Source organism: Lipotes vexillifer, unplaced genomic scaffold (genome assembly GCF_000442215.2).
Source record: "Lipotes vexillifer unplaced genomic scaffold, Lipotes_vexillifer_v1.1 scaffold948, whole genome shotgun sequence".
Lineage (NCBI taxonomy): Eukaryota > Metazoa > Chordata > Mammalia > Artiodactyla > Lipotidae > Lipotes > Lipotes vexillifer.
Window position 1 is genome coordinate 2,573,907 of NW_006793764.1, and position 15,996 is coordinate 2,589,902.

At 43.7% G+C, this 15,996-nt stretch overlaps 1 protein-coding gene across 2 annotated transcripts in view; it reads left to right on the forward strand.

Moving 5' to 3' along the window:
* Positions 1 to 15,996, forward strand: part of PIP5K1B (phosphatidylinositol-4-phosphate 5-kinase type 1 beta) — a 337,996-nt gene that overhangs the window by 21,720 nt on the left and 300,280 nt on the right. The window contains exon 2 of one of the 2 annotated variants that reach the window (XM_007466769.1): positions 10,542 to 10,710. The exons of the other annotated variant lie outside the window; for it this stretch is intronic. The gene's annotated coding sequence lies outside the window, so the exon portion shown is untranslated. The remainder of the gene's footprint in view (positions 1 to 10,541; positions 10,711 to 15,996) is intronic. 2 annotated transcript variants of the gene reach the window in all.

The window sequence follows — 15,996 nt, forward strand, 5'->3', positions numbered from 1 at the left end:
TGAAAAAATTGGAGCCTTATACCAATTTTGATGCTTTGCACCTGCTGAGGAGTTCAGTACCGTCTTCCTCTCATAGAAAGGACAGTGGTTTGATTTAGCCATGGGCTACAAGGTGACTGTAAATACTCGTGTACTTGTGTAATTGAATTGGTGGTAACTTATTTCTAGAATTCTTCTAAGAAGCTGATCGTCCAACCACACAAAATTGCCAGGGGGAAATGAGAAGCAGATGGCTGAAGAGGACCTCGCTGTGTTGTCCGTGCCCATATGGGATGGTGCTGGGTGCTGGTTGCTCCTCTAGCAGGGTGCCTTGCCTCTGCCCAGTTTCCTCAAAGTGTATGAGCCGGCCTGGCACTGCAGTCCCAACTGTCCAGACTTGCATATTTTGTTTTCCTCTGTTGGTTCCTTCTGTGTCCATCAGCCCTCCGACTGGTTCACGTGTGAAGAATGATGGCTAACCACAGTGCTTGCTAAAGAATTGGTTTATGATACAGCTTTATTGAGGTAGACTTTATATGCCAAAATTTCACCTATTTTAAGTATGTATTTGGAAGACTTTCAGTAAATTTATACAGTGGTGCAACCATCATTACCATCCAGTTTTAGAACATTTCTGTCACCCCAAAAGTTATCTGGTACCCCTTTTGCATCCAATTTACCCTTTCCCATTCAGCCCCAGGCAGCCCCAGAAAATGATTTATTTTTCAGTAAAAATGCAAATAAGGATTTTGGTGATGCACAGAGTCAGGATATATGCAATGGAATTACTAAAATAAATCCATGGAGAGACATTTGTGCAAATAATTGCACATGTAACACACTATTTCCTAAAGACTTCTTTTAAAGTACTGTCTCCCATGAGTCCTATTGTCTATGCTGTAAACAAACTGTGATTTTTAGTTGTTTTGGGGGGAGGGACAATTGAATAAAAATTTTCTCAGTCCATCTGAGGTCCACAAACCAAGAGTTGTTTTTTTTTTTTAATTCTTATTGGAGTATAGTTGATTTGCAGTGTTGTATAGTTTCAGGTGTACAGCAGAGTGAACCAGTTATACATATATCCACTCTTTTTTTTTTAAGATTCTTTTCCCATATAGGCCATTACAGAGTATTGAGTAGAATTCCCTGTGCTATACAGCAGGTTCTTATCAGTTTTTTTTTTTTTTTTTAAGTTTATTTATTTCATTTTTGGCTACATTTGGTCTTCATTGCTGCACACGGGCTTTCTCTAGTTGCGGCGAGTGGAGGCTACTCTTCGTTGCGTTGCGTGGGCTTCTCATGGTGGTGGCTTCTCTTGTTGCGGAGCATGGGCTCTAGGCTCATGGGCTTCAGTAGTTGTGGCACGCGGACTCAGTAGTTGTGACTTGCAGGCTCTAGAGCGCAGGCTCAGTAGTTGTGGCGCAGGGGCTTAGTTGCTCCGCGGCATGTGGGATCTTCCCGGACCAGGGCTTGAACCCGTGTCCCCTGCATTGGCAGGCAGATTCTTAAACACTGCGCCACCAGGGAAGCCCTAGTTATCTATTTTATATACAGTAATGGGTATATGTCAGTCCCAACCTCCTGATTTACCCTCCCCCTCCTTATCCCCCGGTAACTATAAGTTTGTTTTCTAAATCTGTGACTCTACTTCTGTTTTGTAAATAAGTTCATTTGTACACATTTTTTAAAATTCCACATATAAATGATATCATATGATATTTGTCTTTCTGTGTGCAACTTACTTCACTAAGTATGACAATTTCTAGGTCCATCCATGTTGCTGCAGATGGCATTATTTTATTCTTTTTTATGGTTGAGTAATATTCCAGTGTATATATGTACCACATCTTCTTTATCCATTCCTCTATTGATGGATATTTAGGTTGCTTCCATCTCCTGGCTATTGTAAATAGAGCTGCAATGAACATTTTGGTACATGACTCTTTTTGAATTATGGTTTTCTCAGGGTATATGCCCAGTAGTGGGATTGCTGGGTCATATGGTAGTTCTATTTTTAGTTTTTTAAGGAACCTCCGTACTGTTCTCCGTAGTGGCTGTATCAGTTTACATTCCCACCGACAGTGCAAGAGGGTTCCCTTTTCTCCACACCCTCTCCAACATTTATTGTTTGTAGATTTTCTGATGGCGGCCATTCTGACTGGTGTGAGGTGATACCTCATTGTAGTTTTGATTTGCATTTCTCTAATAATTAGTGGTGCTGAGCATCTTTTCATGTGCTTTTTGGCCATCCGACCAAGATTTAAAATTTTCCTTCTGAGATCACCACTTACTAAAATACCTAGACTCTGTAAAAGATCAGTTAACTAGTAAGTGTGTATTAGGAGGCAGTGGAATGTACTGAGGTGATTAAGAGCTTGAATTTGGGTTCATATTCAGGCTCTGCGACTTCCATGTAACCCAAGTGAAGTCACTCAGCTCCTTTATTCCTCAGCATTTGCAGCTCTAAAATGGAGGTAATTATGTGCCTACCTCATTGTTGGCAGATTAAACACTCAGTGGCAAGCTTTCAAATATTTGCTGATGTTTACTGGGCAATTTGAATGATCAGTGCACAAAGTGTACACAGAAAAGTAGATAGAGGTGTTCTCCCCAGTGAGGAGCTTTGCAGTGTAGTTGAGGAGAGAATGCTCATGAAACCAATGGTGCTAAGAATGCAAAGTGAGTAAGGTGGGGTTTAGGAGAGTTCAGAGAAGGGGAAGATCACTCCTGTGTGGGAGGCACACAAGATTAATGAAGCTGGAAGAAACAAGAGAATAGGGAAATGGCCTAGATGGGGGGGAAGGGCAACAAGAACAAAGGCTCAAAGCTGCACCCCGGCGTGTCTCTACTGCTTGGTTAAGGACTTTTAGCCAGTGAGGACTGGTGTTAGCAGGCAGGTGGTCCAGAATGTGCCAAGTGGACCTGATATGGCAGGTCCTACTCCTTTCCCCCATACTTCTTTTCTTTAACATGGGGATTGATGTTTGCCCCCAGGGCTTCCTGCCCAAGTGGTCCTGAGACTCACAGGAATGGGCTTGTCTCTCCCATCCATGGAAGAGAAGAGGAGAAACAGGATTGATCAAGAGGGAGGAACACGCTTATCTATAAACCTGCAGTCTGATGGAGGAACCATTCTGCAGAGCATTTGGTGAAGTTAAAAGGAAAAGAAATCAAAGCATCAGTTTGATTGTTGTGGGGACATTCTGCTAACCAGACAGATGGAAACTAAAGCTGAGGATACGTTGTTGACACAAACTGCAAAACTGGAAGAGGCAGTAGGAGATGGCTATCTCAGCTTCTGCGGGCTGGATAATTGGGCTAAAAAAAATCCAATACCTTGTGACCTTTTTTGGGTCATGTCTCAGAATAAAACAAAGGAAGTTGTTATATTAGACTTAACATTAACCACTAAGGCAGAATCACTTTGTGAGGTGGAAGATGGAGGAGCCTTTGAAGACAGTGATTATGATCTCTTGAAATTATTTTTAGCACATTTTGAGATTTAGAGAACTCTCCAGAAGATAGCATAGAGGATTCTTGTATACTTCACACAGAGTTTTCCCTGTCGTTGTCCTTCATGAGTATGGTACGTTTGTCCCAATTCATGAACCAATACTGATACATAATTATTAACTAACGTCCATACTTTATTCAGATTTACTGTTTTTCCCTACTGTTTTTTTGTTCATCTCGTCTGGGACAGCACATTACATCTAGTTGTCACGTCTCTCTGGGCTCCTATTGGTTGTGACTGTTTCTCAGATTTTTCTTGTTTTTGATGATCTTGACAATTTTGAGAATTACTGTTTGGAAGGAAGTCACTATTTGCAGCCCGCACTTAAAGAGTGGGGAGTTACGTTTCTCTTCTTTTAAGGAGGTGTCCCTATAAAAATTATGTGGAATTGTTCTGCGTGAGAGATTTGTCTGTTCTCCATTTGTTTATTTATTCAATCATTTATTTATATCACTATGGACTCATATTTGTTATACTTTGAGTTACAATCCTGGCAATGATTAGGGGCTAGAATTCCTGAAATTGAGGTGTCGGCAGGGCTGTGTTCCTTCTGGAGGCTGTAGGGGAGAATATCTTGCCTTTTCCAGCTTCGAGAGGCACCTGTACACTTTGACTCATGGCCCCTTCCTCTGTCTTTTATTTATTTATTTTTTAATTTAAGAAAAATTTTTGGCTGTGCCCTGTGGCACGTGGGATCTTACTTCCCTGACCAGGGATCAAACCCGTGCCCCCTGCAATGGAAGCGCAGAGTCTTAACCACTGGACCCCCAGGGAATTCCCCCCTTCCTCTATCTTTAAAGCCAGTAGCATAGCATCTCCACATCTCTCTCCTCCCTCCTCCCCACTTCAGTCTCTCTGTCTCTCACCTCTGCTTCTGTCATCACATCTCCTTTTCCGACTTTGACCCTCCTGCCTCCCTCTAAAGTGGACACGTGATTACATTGGGCTCACCTGTATAATTCAGGATAATCTCCCCCTCTAGAAATTCTTAATTTATTCACATCTGGAGAGTTCCTTTTACTATGTAAGGTAGCATATTCATAGGTTCTGGGATTGGGGGTAGCTGTCTTTGTTGTGGGGCAGGGGCATTATTTGGCCTACCACACTTGGTATTTTGTCGTTCATAGCCATTGCGGTTGTTGGACACTTAGACTGTATCCAGTTTGGGCTATTATGTGATTCCTAAAGACATATTTTTGTATACTTGTATCTTCTTTTCGTTTTGCAATGTGTCCCTTAAGATAAATGTACAAGTGTAGGGTTCCTGGAGCAAAGAGCATGAACATCTTGTATTTGCTCTCCAAATAGAATTACATTTCTGGTAAATATAAGTATGTCCATCCCCCTACAACCTCATCAGCATTACTTTGATCACTTAAAAGGTATGTTCCTGTGGTTTGTTATAAAATGACATTTCATTGTTGTGTTCATTTAATTTCTTGACCGGCTAGGTTGAACATTTTTGGTGCGTGCGCGTGTGTGTCCAGGTGTGTAAGGCGTGCGGTGTGTCATTTGTATTTTGAGAATAGTATCTTAGTTTGCTTTGCTTTTTAGTTGTGTATGGAGCTAGAAGAATAGAGACAGAGGCGGACTCTTGCTTCACTAAGTGTGTAAGGCTGGTATCAATAGATGACATATACAGAACTACTTTGCTTTCACTTCTCCATCGAAGAGAATGATCTTCAAAATGGAACAGAATTAAGTGGGATTTAGAAGACGGTGAAAGATCATCTAGGTAAGTTGAATGAGTTCACATGTCTAGGGCCCACTAGATTGTGTCTCAGGGTGTTGAAAGAGTTAGCAGATATCATCTCTGCGTCACTGCCGGTGATTGTTGAGTAAATCTTGGAGAGTGGGAGAGGTTGCAGAAGACCAGAGACGTGCGCATGTTCTATATTAGCTTTCGAAAAAGTCGAATTCCTAAAGCTGTTAATGTGGAAAAAGCTCCCCTTGCAAAAATTCTGCCTTATTATCGTACAAATGATTTGTGAGCCTGTATAAGACGCTGCACTGACCCCGAGGAACCAGTTTAATTTTACTAAATGTGTAGTGACTGATTTATCACGTTTTTTTAAGGTAAGGGTTTTAGATTTGGTAGAGTAAGAAAATGTCACAGACATTGAAGCATCTGATAAAAATCTCCCACAGGTCTCCTTATGCACTTGACAGAAAAGTTGGAGGAGGATGGAATAATTACATTCACAGCTGATTCTGTTCATATGCCATAGCATAATTAATGACTGAGTGTCGGCCTGGAAAGAAGTTTCTAGTGTCAGAACTTCCCGTTTTTCTTTGGCCCCAACTTAAGAAAGCTCCTTAGGATTTGTATGGAAATCTAAAAAGTCATATATTTTATGTGATTGGTGATGCAGAGTTCAGTGGGTTAGCTAAACCTATAGAATGAGGATTCGCACTATGCAATACATACCCACCAACGATGAAAATACACCAACTAGCTAAATTTAATAGAAGTGATGAGAATTTTAAAAAACGGAGGTTTTTAGAATTGAAATTGCAGTTCATTTTCCTCCTTCTTTGGCTTTCTTGAATTTCCCCCAGTTAAAAACAAAAGCAATAGTACTTGTATGGTGAAAATTATTATTTTATTTCATGTATGATGGGAGAATGGTGGGTCCACCTATATATGGTTGATATGAGAGCAAGGTATAATATAGAAATTGCTGGAATGAGAGGAAAAGATCTGGGTGCTAACGCTGGCACTACCATGAACTAGTTGGCATCTTGGGCGAGCAGTTGGCATCACCTTTCTGGGTCTGAGTTTTCTTATCTGAAAGTTGGGGATGGCAAAGGGTGGGGTGAAGCTAATTGCTTTGCCCCGTTCCTGCTCTCAGGTTCCATCAGGCTGTTACAAGGTCATCCTCCTGTTCCTTGGTAAGTTTGGCCAAATTTCTAGACTAAATGGAACCTTCCAGACTTTTCTGGATTAAACAGACCCTTTCAGGCCCTCTCTGAAAGGGGCTCCATTCTCTTTTAATCTGCAGGTTCCTTCAGGTCTCCCTCCTTCAAGGTTCTGTTAGCCCATCCTTTTTTCAACCCTTTAATCCAAGGGTAATGAAGCACTGTACTTGGGCCCCCTTTGATCTTAGGAAGACGAACATCTTTTTTTGTTTAGGGCTCAGGCCCACCTTTGGGATTTCTGGATGAGCCTGGAGCCTCTCCTTCACCACCCCAAAAGGTTCTCCACGGCTTTACCCAAGGGCACTTGCCTTCAGCATCTCCATCCTCCATCAGTCTACCCTGGGCCATCCCGGCGACCACTGCCTCCTGGTCCTTGACTCTTCTCCTAGCTATCTTCCCAGCACCATTATTTTGATTTAGTTGTAGCCATAATGAATGTTTAATTTTGAACTTTTAAACTTCATACTGGTTCTCATTTGTATCTTCATGTTATCATTTCTAAAGGGGTTGAGAATATTTCATGTGCCTTAATTTATTCTTGTCTAATTTTTCCCTACCGTTAGTCACCAAGTAAGATCTAGTGTTTTTACTTTTGCTCTTATAGAGTACAACGTATTATGCACCTTCATACAACCTAGCCTTTTGCTCCTTTTGTCTTATTGACTTAGATTAAATTCTCAGAGTTGATTCTTTTTATTTTTTTAATTGAAGTATAGTTGATTTACGATGTGTTACTTTTGCTGTACAGCAAAGTGTTCAGATATATATATATACATTTTTTAATATTCTTTTCCATGATGGTTTATCACAGGATACCGAATATAGTTCCCTGTGCTATACAGTAGGACCTTGTTGTTTATCCATTCTATATATAATAGTTTGTGCCTGCTAATCCCAAACTCCCAGTCCATCCCTCCCCCAGCCCCCTCCCTCTTGGCCACCACAAATCTGTTCTCTATATCCGTGAGTCTGTTTCCTAGATAGGTGCATTTAAGTTCTGAATTCTCAGAGATGAGTGTCTGATTGAGAGGTACATTGGTAGGATCCTTGTTCTATTTTAAGTGTTTTTCACTGACGAAATAAAGAAGAGTGATCACTTCAGCACATTACATGCTTTCCTTAAAACTTACAGATATTTAAGAATTTGGCATTTGTAGTTAAACATATAAAATTCAGTCTCCTTCTAGGGCTTCCCTCAATACTGAAATAAGTTTGGTAGGAGGAATATTTTGCAACCTGAAATATCTCAGGTTGCAGTACTTATCAGCCTGCTCTTACCTAACTTTCTCCTTTGAGTCTTATACCATAAATTCTTCCAGTGTCAGCAATTTCACATTTTCGCAGCCCGTTTTAGGTCCTTCCTGCTCTGCTATGTCTATGCATGCTCTAAGCTTTGCCTTATTTCGCATGACGTGCACAGCTAACTTCAGATTCTAAGTCTAAGTTAATTACTGCTTAACTCAGGCAACTGATGTATTGTCCAGACTCCTGCACGCTCTCTGCCCACCGTAAGTATATCTTGGGTTGCCTATTATGTTTCTGGTTAGCACACTGGGCAGGGAACAAGCTAGCTGCTGTGCCTGTGACCAGGGTTAGAGTCTTTGCTTACCTGAAAAGCAGTTCTTTGACTTGCCACCTGTGGCCCGTCCTCTGCTACTGCGTCCTTGGAGGCCACCTCCCCACCGCTTGCCGAAAAAGCTTTCCCAGCCCCACCAGCTCAAGATAAGCGGAGCAAAATAGGAAGACACTTCTGTGTGGCCCATGGCTGCTCTGTACTTGTGTTTGCATCAGATGTCTGAATTTTCTCCCTTAAGAAATGAAAGAGCTTGAAACTGATCTTTTTGTCAGATTTAGATGATGCTTTGTTCCTAACAAGGTTTCATGTTTATAAATAGGAAGTACTTAAAGCCTTTAGGATGTGAGAGCTTCTAAAGAAGGGTTTCAGTCAGTCTGCTTTTTCTACGTGTTTTGGGGCTGGATAAATGTTAAGTAGTTCTAATACAGCATGATATGGTGGGATGGAAGTTAAGTGACTGTTGTATGTGATGTTAGCAACAGTGGAAGACGGAAAATAAGCCACTTCTTGCCCCATCGTCACAGAGATGCCTAGCCTACGGACAGAGGCGCCTTCTGATGTATGTCCATCTTGAAAGTCTCTGAAGGTGGGTTTCTATGCAATGCAGGAGTAAAACATGTAACCAGAACTCTGGTTCAGTAGCTCTGACGAAGTCACCAGAGCTCCTTTAGCAACTGAGTTGTTTGCATGTCATAAAACTATGATATGACTCTAGGCAAGTATTTATTTAGTGAGAAATATAGGTGTGCACAGTAAGACTCGCTCCTTCCTTATGGAGTATTTCCTTCTGAAGTTCATTAGTCCCTGACTCCAGGACACCGTGATGTCATGGGAGTGGCACAGGCCATACATATGTCACAAGATCTGAGTTCAAGCCACAGTGTGGCTAGTTCTCCATTAGTTGGAAGACTTCAGGCTCATAAGTCACCTGAGGGGCCAGAGGTGTTTTCCCTATAAAATTAAGAGGGGTTGGAGGAAGTGTTGCATTAGGTCATTTCTAAGAATCCTTTTTGCTTTAAAATCTCTTATTCGAGTTTCTAAATTCCATTTTACCCCTTTTAATATAGTTACTTATTCATTTAACCAAACTTGGGAAATACAGAAAATTATAAATAAACCAACACACACACACACACACACACACACACACACACACACACAAACACACCCTGTATTTCCATAACACAGACAAAATAATTATTCATGTTTTGGAGTCTTTTTCCTTCTAGTCTTTTTTCTAAACAGATATGTAAGGATGTATAAAACATAGCGTGTACATGTATTTCAAAATTGAAATCATACCGTATATACATTTTTATGAAATGATCTCTGTTTCATTTAACATTGTATCATAAGTATGGTCCCATGTCATCCCAGTAGTGCTCAGAGTTTTATGCAAAACCAGATTCCCTTGGTCACTTCTGCAGTTTCTTTTGACTTTTCCATATTAGAGACAACATTATAGGAACTGGCCAAGCTGCATACACTTAGCTCGTGAACATACTGTAAGTCCAAACAGCCAGCCTCTGCCATTCCAGAGACAAGCAGGGCGGAATACCCCAGAGCACTCTGTGCCTTTTTGCTGCCCATTGCATGAAGTCAGAGTGGGCACGGCCAGGGGTCAGACTGAGGCTGACAGATAACCCCTAAAAAATTGCATATGCATGGTGACCCATCAGGGTCTCAGATGACCTCCACAAATAGTTTTAATTTGTGCACAACCAGGTGAAACAGGGCTGACGCTGGGAAAAGTGAGAAAGAAGGTGAAGTTGGTAACCAAGGCCTTTCTTCCTGTGCCCTGGTCCACACCCACACCTTGTCCCCTTTGACACCCCCCCTCCCCTCCCCCAATTCTCTCTGTCTCCTCTGTGGGCCTGCTACATTTTGTTCATGCTGCAGATAAAGTTCCTATCTCATGTTAACCGGAAGTTTTTTTGTGGCAGTTGTTGGATGTGGGGAGGGGCAGGGTAGGTTATAAGAAATAAGAAATTGTCTCCCCACTTTCTACATCAATGAATTTCCAAGTGGAAAGATAATCTTAGCTAAGGTTAGAAGATCATGTGAAGATGAACTGGTCATCATTTAAAAATCATTGTCGACTACTTTTTGTTTGCTTGTGTGTAGTATTTCAACTACATTATAGGTCATGTTGGTTTTGAGTGATTTACCTGAAACTTAAACCCCAGGGAGCCTACATTAGGAAATACTCCATTTAGTGGGAAGTTTTATTACATCCCTAGATGAGCTTTGAGGCACCTTCTAGTTCTGAAATTCTGTGATTTATAGCATTGTTCCTGTGGGAGAATGCATTCCAAGTTCCAAACAGCTGAGTCTTAGATCTCAGCTCCTTTAAGAGTTGTGGACCACTTATATATAATATCATCTTTAGATGCAGGTAGGTGTATGTAATTCTCTTTATGTGTAGATAATGGTAATAAAACTGCTGTTTGAGCCCATGTTATGTGTCAGATACTATAATCAGAGCCTCCATACATCCCCTCGTTCTCTGCACGGTGGTTCTTTGAGGTAGGCATTAAGATCTCCATTTTACAGATAAGGAAGCTGAGGCCCAGCAGAACCAAGACATGACTGGCTGCAGACCTGTCCAACTCCAAATCCTGTGACCTTTCTTCTTTGGTGCCTGATGCCTCCCAGCCATCTGCTAGTGAACCTATCCTCTTTCTGCTTTGCCCCCAAAGGTCCTTCCACAAGCGAGGTGAAAGTCAATTCTTTTCAGTGTATCTATTTTAAAGCAGTATATTATTCCCTTTGAGAGACCCAAAACATGGATTCCCTTAGACGGAGTCACATACCATGATGGATCTTTGCTGTTGCTTAGTGGGGGTGAATGGCCAGTTGACCTGGTCTCAGGGGCCTGTTGAAAGAGTAGCCTTAGAAAAATCTTTTATACAAAGTAACACTAAAGTATCCAGTTATAAGATTGAAATACACACACTAAAATTGGTAGAGAGTAGAATGGTGTAGTCAAAAATGATGGACAGGGCTTCCCTGGTGGCGCGGTGGTTGAGAGTCCGCCTGCCGATGCAGGGGACGCGGGTTCGTGCCCCGGTCCGGGAAGATCCCGCGTGCTGCGGAGCGGCTGGGCCCGTGAGCCATGGCCGCTGAGCCTGCGGGTCCGGAGCCTGTGCTCCGCAACGGGAGAGGCCACAGCAGTGAGAGGCCCGCGTACCGCAAAAAAAAAAAAAAAAATGATGGACAGCAGGTTTCTCCCTTTTTAAAAACATATTCAATTACAGTATTCACATAAATCTAGCTTGAAATGTAAGCCAAGATATTCATTTGTTTGTTCATTCACGTATCAGCCATAGGACTTTATTGAACCCGCTTAGGTACCAGATTCCATGCTAGGCCCCAGAGGACGCAAAACAGATGAGACACAGTCTCTACCTTCATGGAGCTCAAAACTTAGTGAACGCAGGCCCAGAAATACCTTTTAAAATTATCTTGATTTTAACTGAACTCTCATCAAGGTAGAGCATGTATATCTTGTATAGCATGTATTTGGTACCAATATTCCCAATAACATAAAGACTAGTCCAGTATGTGTCGATTCTCTAAAACCAACTCACATATAACGATGCTGAAACTGTTGATTTTGCACATTTGCTTGACCAAAGTGTCAGTTTATTTATTTATTTATAAATAAATCCATCATCGGCCGGCGGACTCTCAACCACTGCGCCACCAGGGAAGCCCCAAAGTGTCAGTTTATTGAGGATGAGTTCTGTTTCATGTTTTACTGCTCTGCATTCTAAGATATGCTTCTCGTGACCCATAAGACAAAGGGAAACTGAATGGAGGGAGTTAGAGAGGCCGCCATTTTGGGATTGATACCCTTGGGTTTACTGCTGGGTGTGAGTTGAGGTTCTGGGCTTCTCAGCTGGGTCTCAGTGGAAGGAATCCTATTAGAGTGATGTCTAAGGAGAAGACTGGTGAGGCTCCAAGTTGGGAACTCAGTTCACACAGATCAGAGCTGAGCGTGGCGGTGGCTCCTGGTGGCAGGGATCCCTTCCTGGACCGTGTGTGTATTTCTGGAAGAGCAGGAGGGTGTTGGGGACAAGAACTCTGCTGTGGGCAACAGGTCGGTAGCTTCAGCTGCGGCAGACTCTGCGTGGCCCTCCCAAGGCTGGAGGGTGTTACAAGGGGAACCCAAAACCCACAGGGATCTTCATGATCAAGTTGGGACACAGTGGACCTCATTTCTGGAAAGTACACTTTCCATGAGATGTGCTGCCACAAATCGTTCCGTGTATAATGTGCCTCCAAGTAGAGTTTGTGGGAGAGAACGGGGAAGGGGGGGAGGGAGAGAGCCAACTTTATCTAGTTGTCAAAAACCAACTTTATCTAGTTTCCCACTCTCTCATTAAAATTTATTCAGTGGAAAGCATTTCCCCTGTTTCTGGATGAAAACATATCCCATGACTGTTCTGATTCGTCTTACATAATAAAAAGTCCCAGTTTAATGTGCCAAATACTGAAAATGTCTTGTGTCATCTCATAGTCAGAGCTCCCAACTTCCAACTTCATTCCTACTTAGCCTGCTCCCCTTCCTCCAGGGAGGGCCTGTTGCAGCGAGAAGGGGCTGGGGTTGGGTGCTTTCCCTCTTGCTTACTCAGTAGCTATTGCTTCTGGCTTGGGCAGGGGTGAGGGGGACAAGAAGGGGCTCAGGAAAAGTTTGATTGGCAGGCAGAATCACAGGTGAGCCACCTTTGTGTTGTAAGTGTCTAGAATCGGTTCTTTCTCTGTTGGGACCCTTTTGTGGTTCCTCAGAGATATCCCCTTACCTTGTCTCTGGGGACCTCTCACCTCCAGTTTCTTTGGTGTGACTGCTGCGCTCTGTCCTTTCATAGACTCTGGAAAGCCCCCTGGTCCATGTCTACTGGGACCCCTGTCTACTGGGTTCCATTGTTGTGCAAGAGGTGGCCCTTGTTAGGCAGAGCCTGAGATAGCCCCATTCATGTGCTGGGGGTGTGGTCCATGTCTGGTCTTTGGGAAAGACTCACACATCTTTGCCCCCGCAAACTTGGGGGGTGCAAGCCGATCCCAGTGCAACTGTTATTTCCTCTGGCTTGTCTATCAGCAGCCAGCCAGCCTACTTCTAGTCCTTTAAATTTCTTAAGTAGAAGTCATCAACAACTTTACCGTGTCTCCCACTTTGCAGGAGTCTCCTGCTCTCCTAGGCCCCTCACTAGGCTAGCAGAGGAGGGCTGGTACTTCTGCCTCTTCCGAAATCTTTTACCCTATGACCAGAACTGCAGCCAGCTTGCTTCAATCATTCCCTCCTTTTAGCTACCAACAGGCTGGCCCATCTGCACCCTCACTGTGGGCGAGGAGCTGAAGGTCAGTGAAAATAGTTTGGGACCATTGTCCTTTGAAGAATTGCATCCAGGTCTGGCACTTCACTTTGGAATCTCATATCTAGTCTTAGTGGTTGCCATGTCCATTTTGATATCCTGTAATACTCTTCTGGGAGGCAGTGCTTACCATACCCCCGATTTTGCCCTAGTTTCTTCCTCTCTCTTTTTTTTCTCCCAGTACTTTTACTGAAGAGAAGTAACAGTACATGGACGAGTAGGTTATTGCATACAACAAATTCTTCAGACACATAGTTCAGTGTTCTTCCCAGCTTGTGCCTTTACATTCTAGTTTATCAAAGTGTTTGTAATAGATTCTCAGTGCAGAGGAGATCAGCTCTGCCTGGTTCTCTCTCTCTTTCTCTCTTTTTCTCCCTCCCCGCCTCCCCATTCTCTCTTCTTTTCCCTCCCCCACCCCTTTTCTTGGTAGTTGTTTGGCACAGCGAAAGGATTTTCTAAGACATTTATTTAAAGTTTTTTTAAATTTATTTTATTTTTGGCTGCATTGGGTCTTCGTTGCTGCACGTGGGCTTTCTTTAGTTGCAGCAAGCGGGGGCTACTCTTCATTGCGGCGCGCGGGCTTCTCATTGCAGTGGCTCCTCTTGTTGCGGAGCACAGGCTCTAGGAGCATGGGCTTCAGTAGTTGCAGCATGTGGGCTCAGTAGTTGTGGCTCGCGGGCTCTAGAGCACAGGCTCAGTAGTTGTGGCGCACAGGCTTAGTTGCTCTGCAGCATGTGGGATCTTCCCGGACCAGGGCTTGAACCTGTGTCCCCTGCATTGGCAGGAGGATTCTTAACCACTGCGCCACCAGGGAAGCCTAAGACATTTATTTATGTGGATTGCTATTTAATTCAAAATTGGGCTCTCTTGGTGAGTTGGGGGAAAATAGGATATTTCAGTGAATTTATGCTAAATAAGTCAATAAACTTGAGAAAAGTTCTCGTCTTCTCCTGACCTTCCTCCTCCAGGGGCTGGGCTCACACTGTATCTCCCCTCTGGGTGTCCCTTCCCTGCTCCCTGTCCCTTCTTTGCCTTGCTGGCTCCTTCTGAGCCTTCAGGATTCTGAAATATTGCTGCCCCAGAAAAGACTTCCTCCCCCGCCTCCCACCCAAGTAGATGTCCCCTTAATTTTCTGCCACTGCATTCTCTTTATTTCCTTCACAACACATATTTAGTATCTTTCTCTCCCATCAAATTGGAAGCCCCACAAAGGAAAAGTTCATACCTGTTTTATTCAGTTATATATACCTAACTGGTGCTCACTAAATATTTGTTGAATAAATGAGTGAAGGCATGAATAACCAAGTCAACTAAAGCCATCATTTCCCGAATGCATCTCTTCTTTCGTGTGAACTATTAACATCTGGGGGCTTGGTCACGTGGGATGCACCTGTGGGGTTTAGGAAGTGCTGATGGCTTAACTTTTGGTGTACTTTTCATTATTGTCCCCTTCCCCCCTTTACTCCCACTTTTTTTCTCTTTTCTTTTAAATTTAATTTAACTTTGGCTGCGTTGGGTCTTCGTTGCTGCACGCAGGCTTTCTCCAGTTGCCGCGAGCGGGGGCTACTCTTTGTTGTGGCGCGCGGGCTTCTCATCGCACCGGCTTCTCTTGTTGCGGAGCACAGGCTCTAGGCGTGAGGACTTCAGTAGTTGTGGTGCGTGGGCTCAGTACTTGTGGCGCACGGTCTTAGTTGCTCCACAGAATGTGGGATCTTCCTGGACCAGGGGTCGAACCTGTGTCCCCTGCGTTGGCAGGCAGACTCTCAACCACTGCGCCACCAGGGAAGTCCCTTTCCTCACTGTTTTCTAACAGGAACTTAGTTTGAGGCTGGCAGGGCCACCGCCCCATTTTACAGATAACCACAGCAAAAGGAGGAGGACTTGGGGGTGGGATCATGGAAGGGGTTACTGGCCAGTGTGGCCCAGAGATCAGCTCTCTGATCTGCCAGCTCTCTCCTGGGCTTTCCCCTGTCGTCACAGCTGTCCTCTGGCCTTGCAGCAAGGCTGTGGCCTGGCTTACCACTTCCAAATCACACAAAGGTGACAGCAGCCCAGCCGCAGTTTGGAATGGAAAGACTAGTTCCCCGCCCAGAGTCTATCATGCATATGGTGCAAAGCGGGAGAATCTCTAAGACTCACCCCTAGGAAAGTGGTGTGTTTGCAGGTGGCATGTCCTCTCCCTGTGCTCAGCCCACACAGTTGGAGGCTCCTGGGCTTGCTTCCTGAGGGAACAGTAGCAGCTGGATTCTGAAGGAAGGTGTTGGGCTTGGACTAGGGTAGGCTGGGCAATAATTGCCTTAGCTTTCATTCTCTCCCAGCTGCTCAACAGACTGCCCTGACCCCGGCCACAGTCAGAGAACTTTACATTCTTGAATGTTTTACTGGCACAGGGCCCCTGGGGCAGTCCAGGCTCCCTGAGGCGACAGCCTTGAGGTGCTCACTCGGGAGGAGGGAAGCTTATCTCATAAGTGCACATTCTTCTGGTCTGTCCTATCTGGTTATTATCACATCGAAACTGCAGCTGTTGACGTTTGCTTAATTACTGTCTGTTGATTGTGCAGTAATAGACTATCAATTTCTTTGGTTAGTTATTACTGCCTTGTCATTTTTTTTTTTTTTTTTTTTTTTTTTTT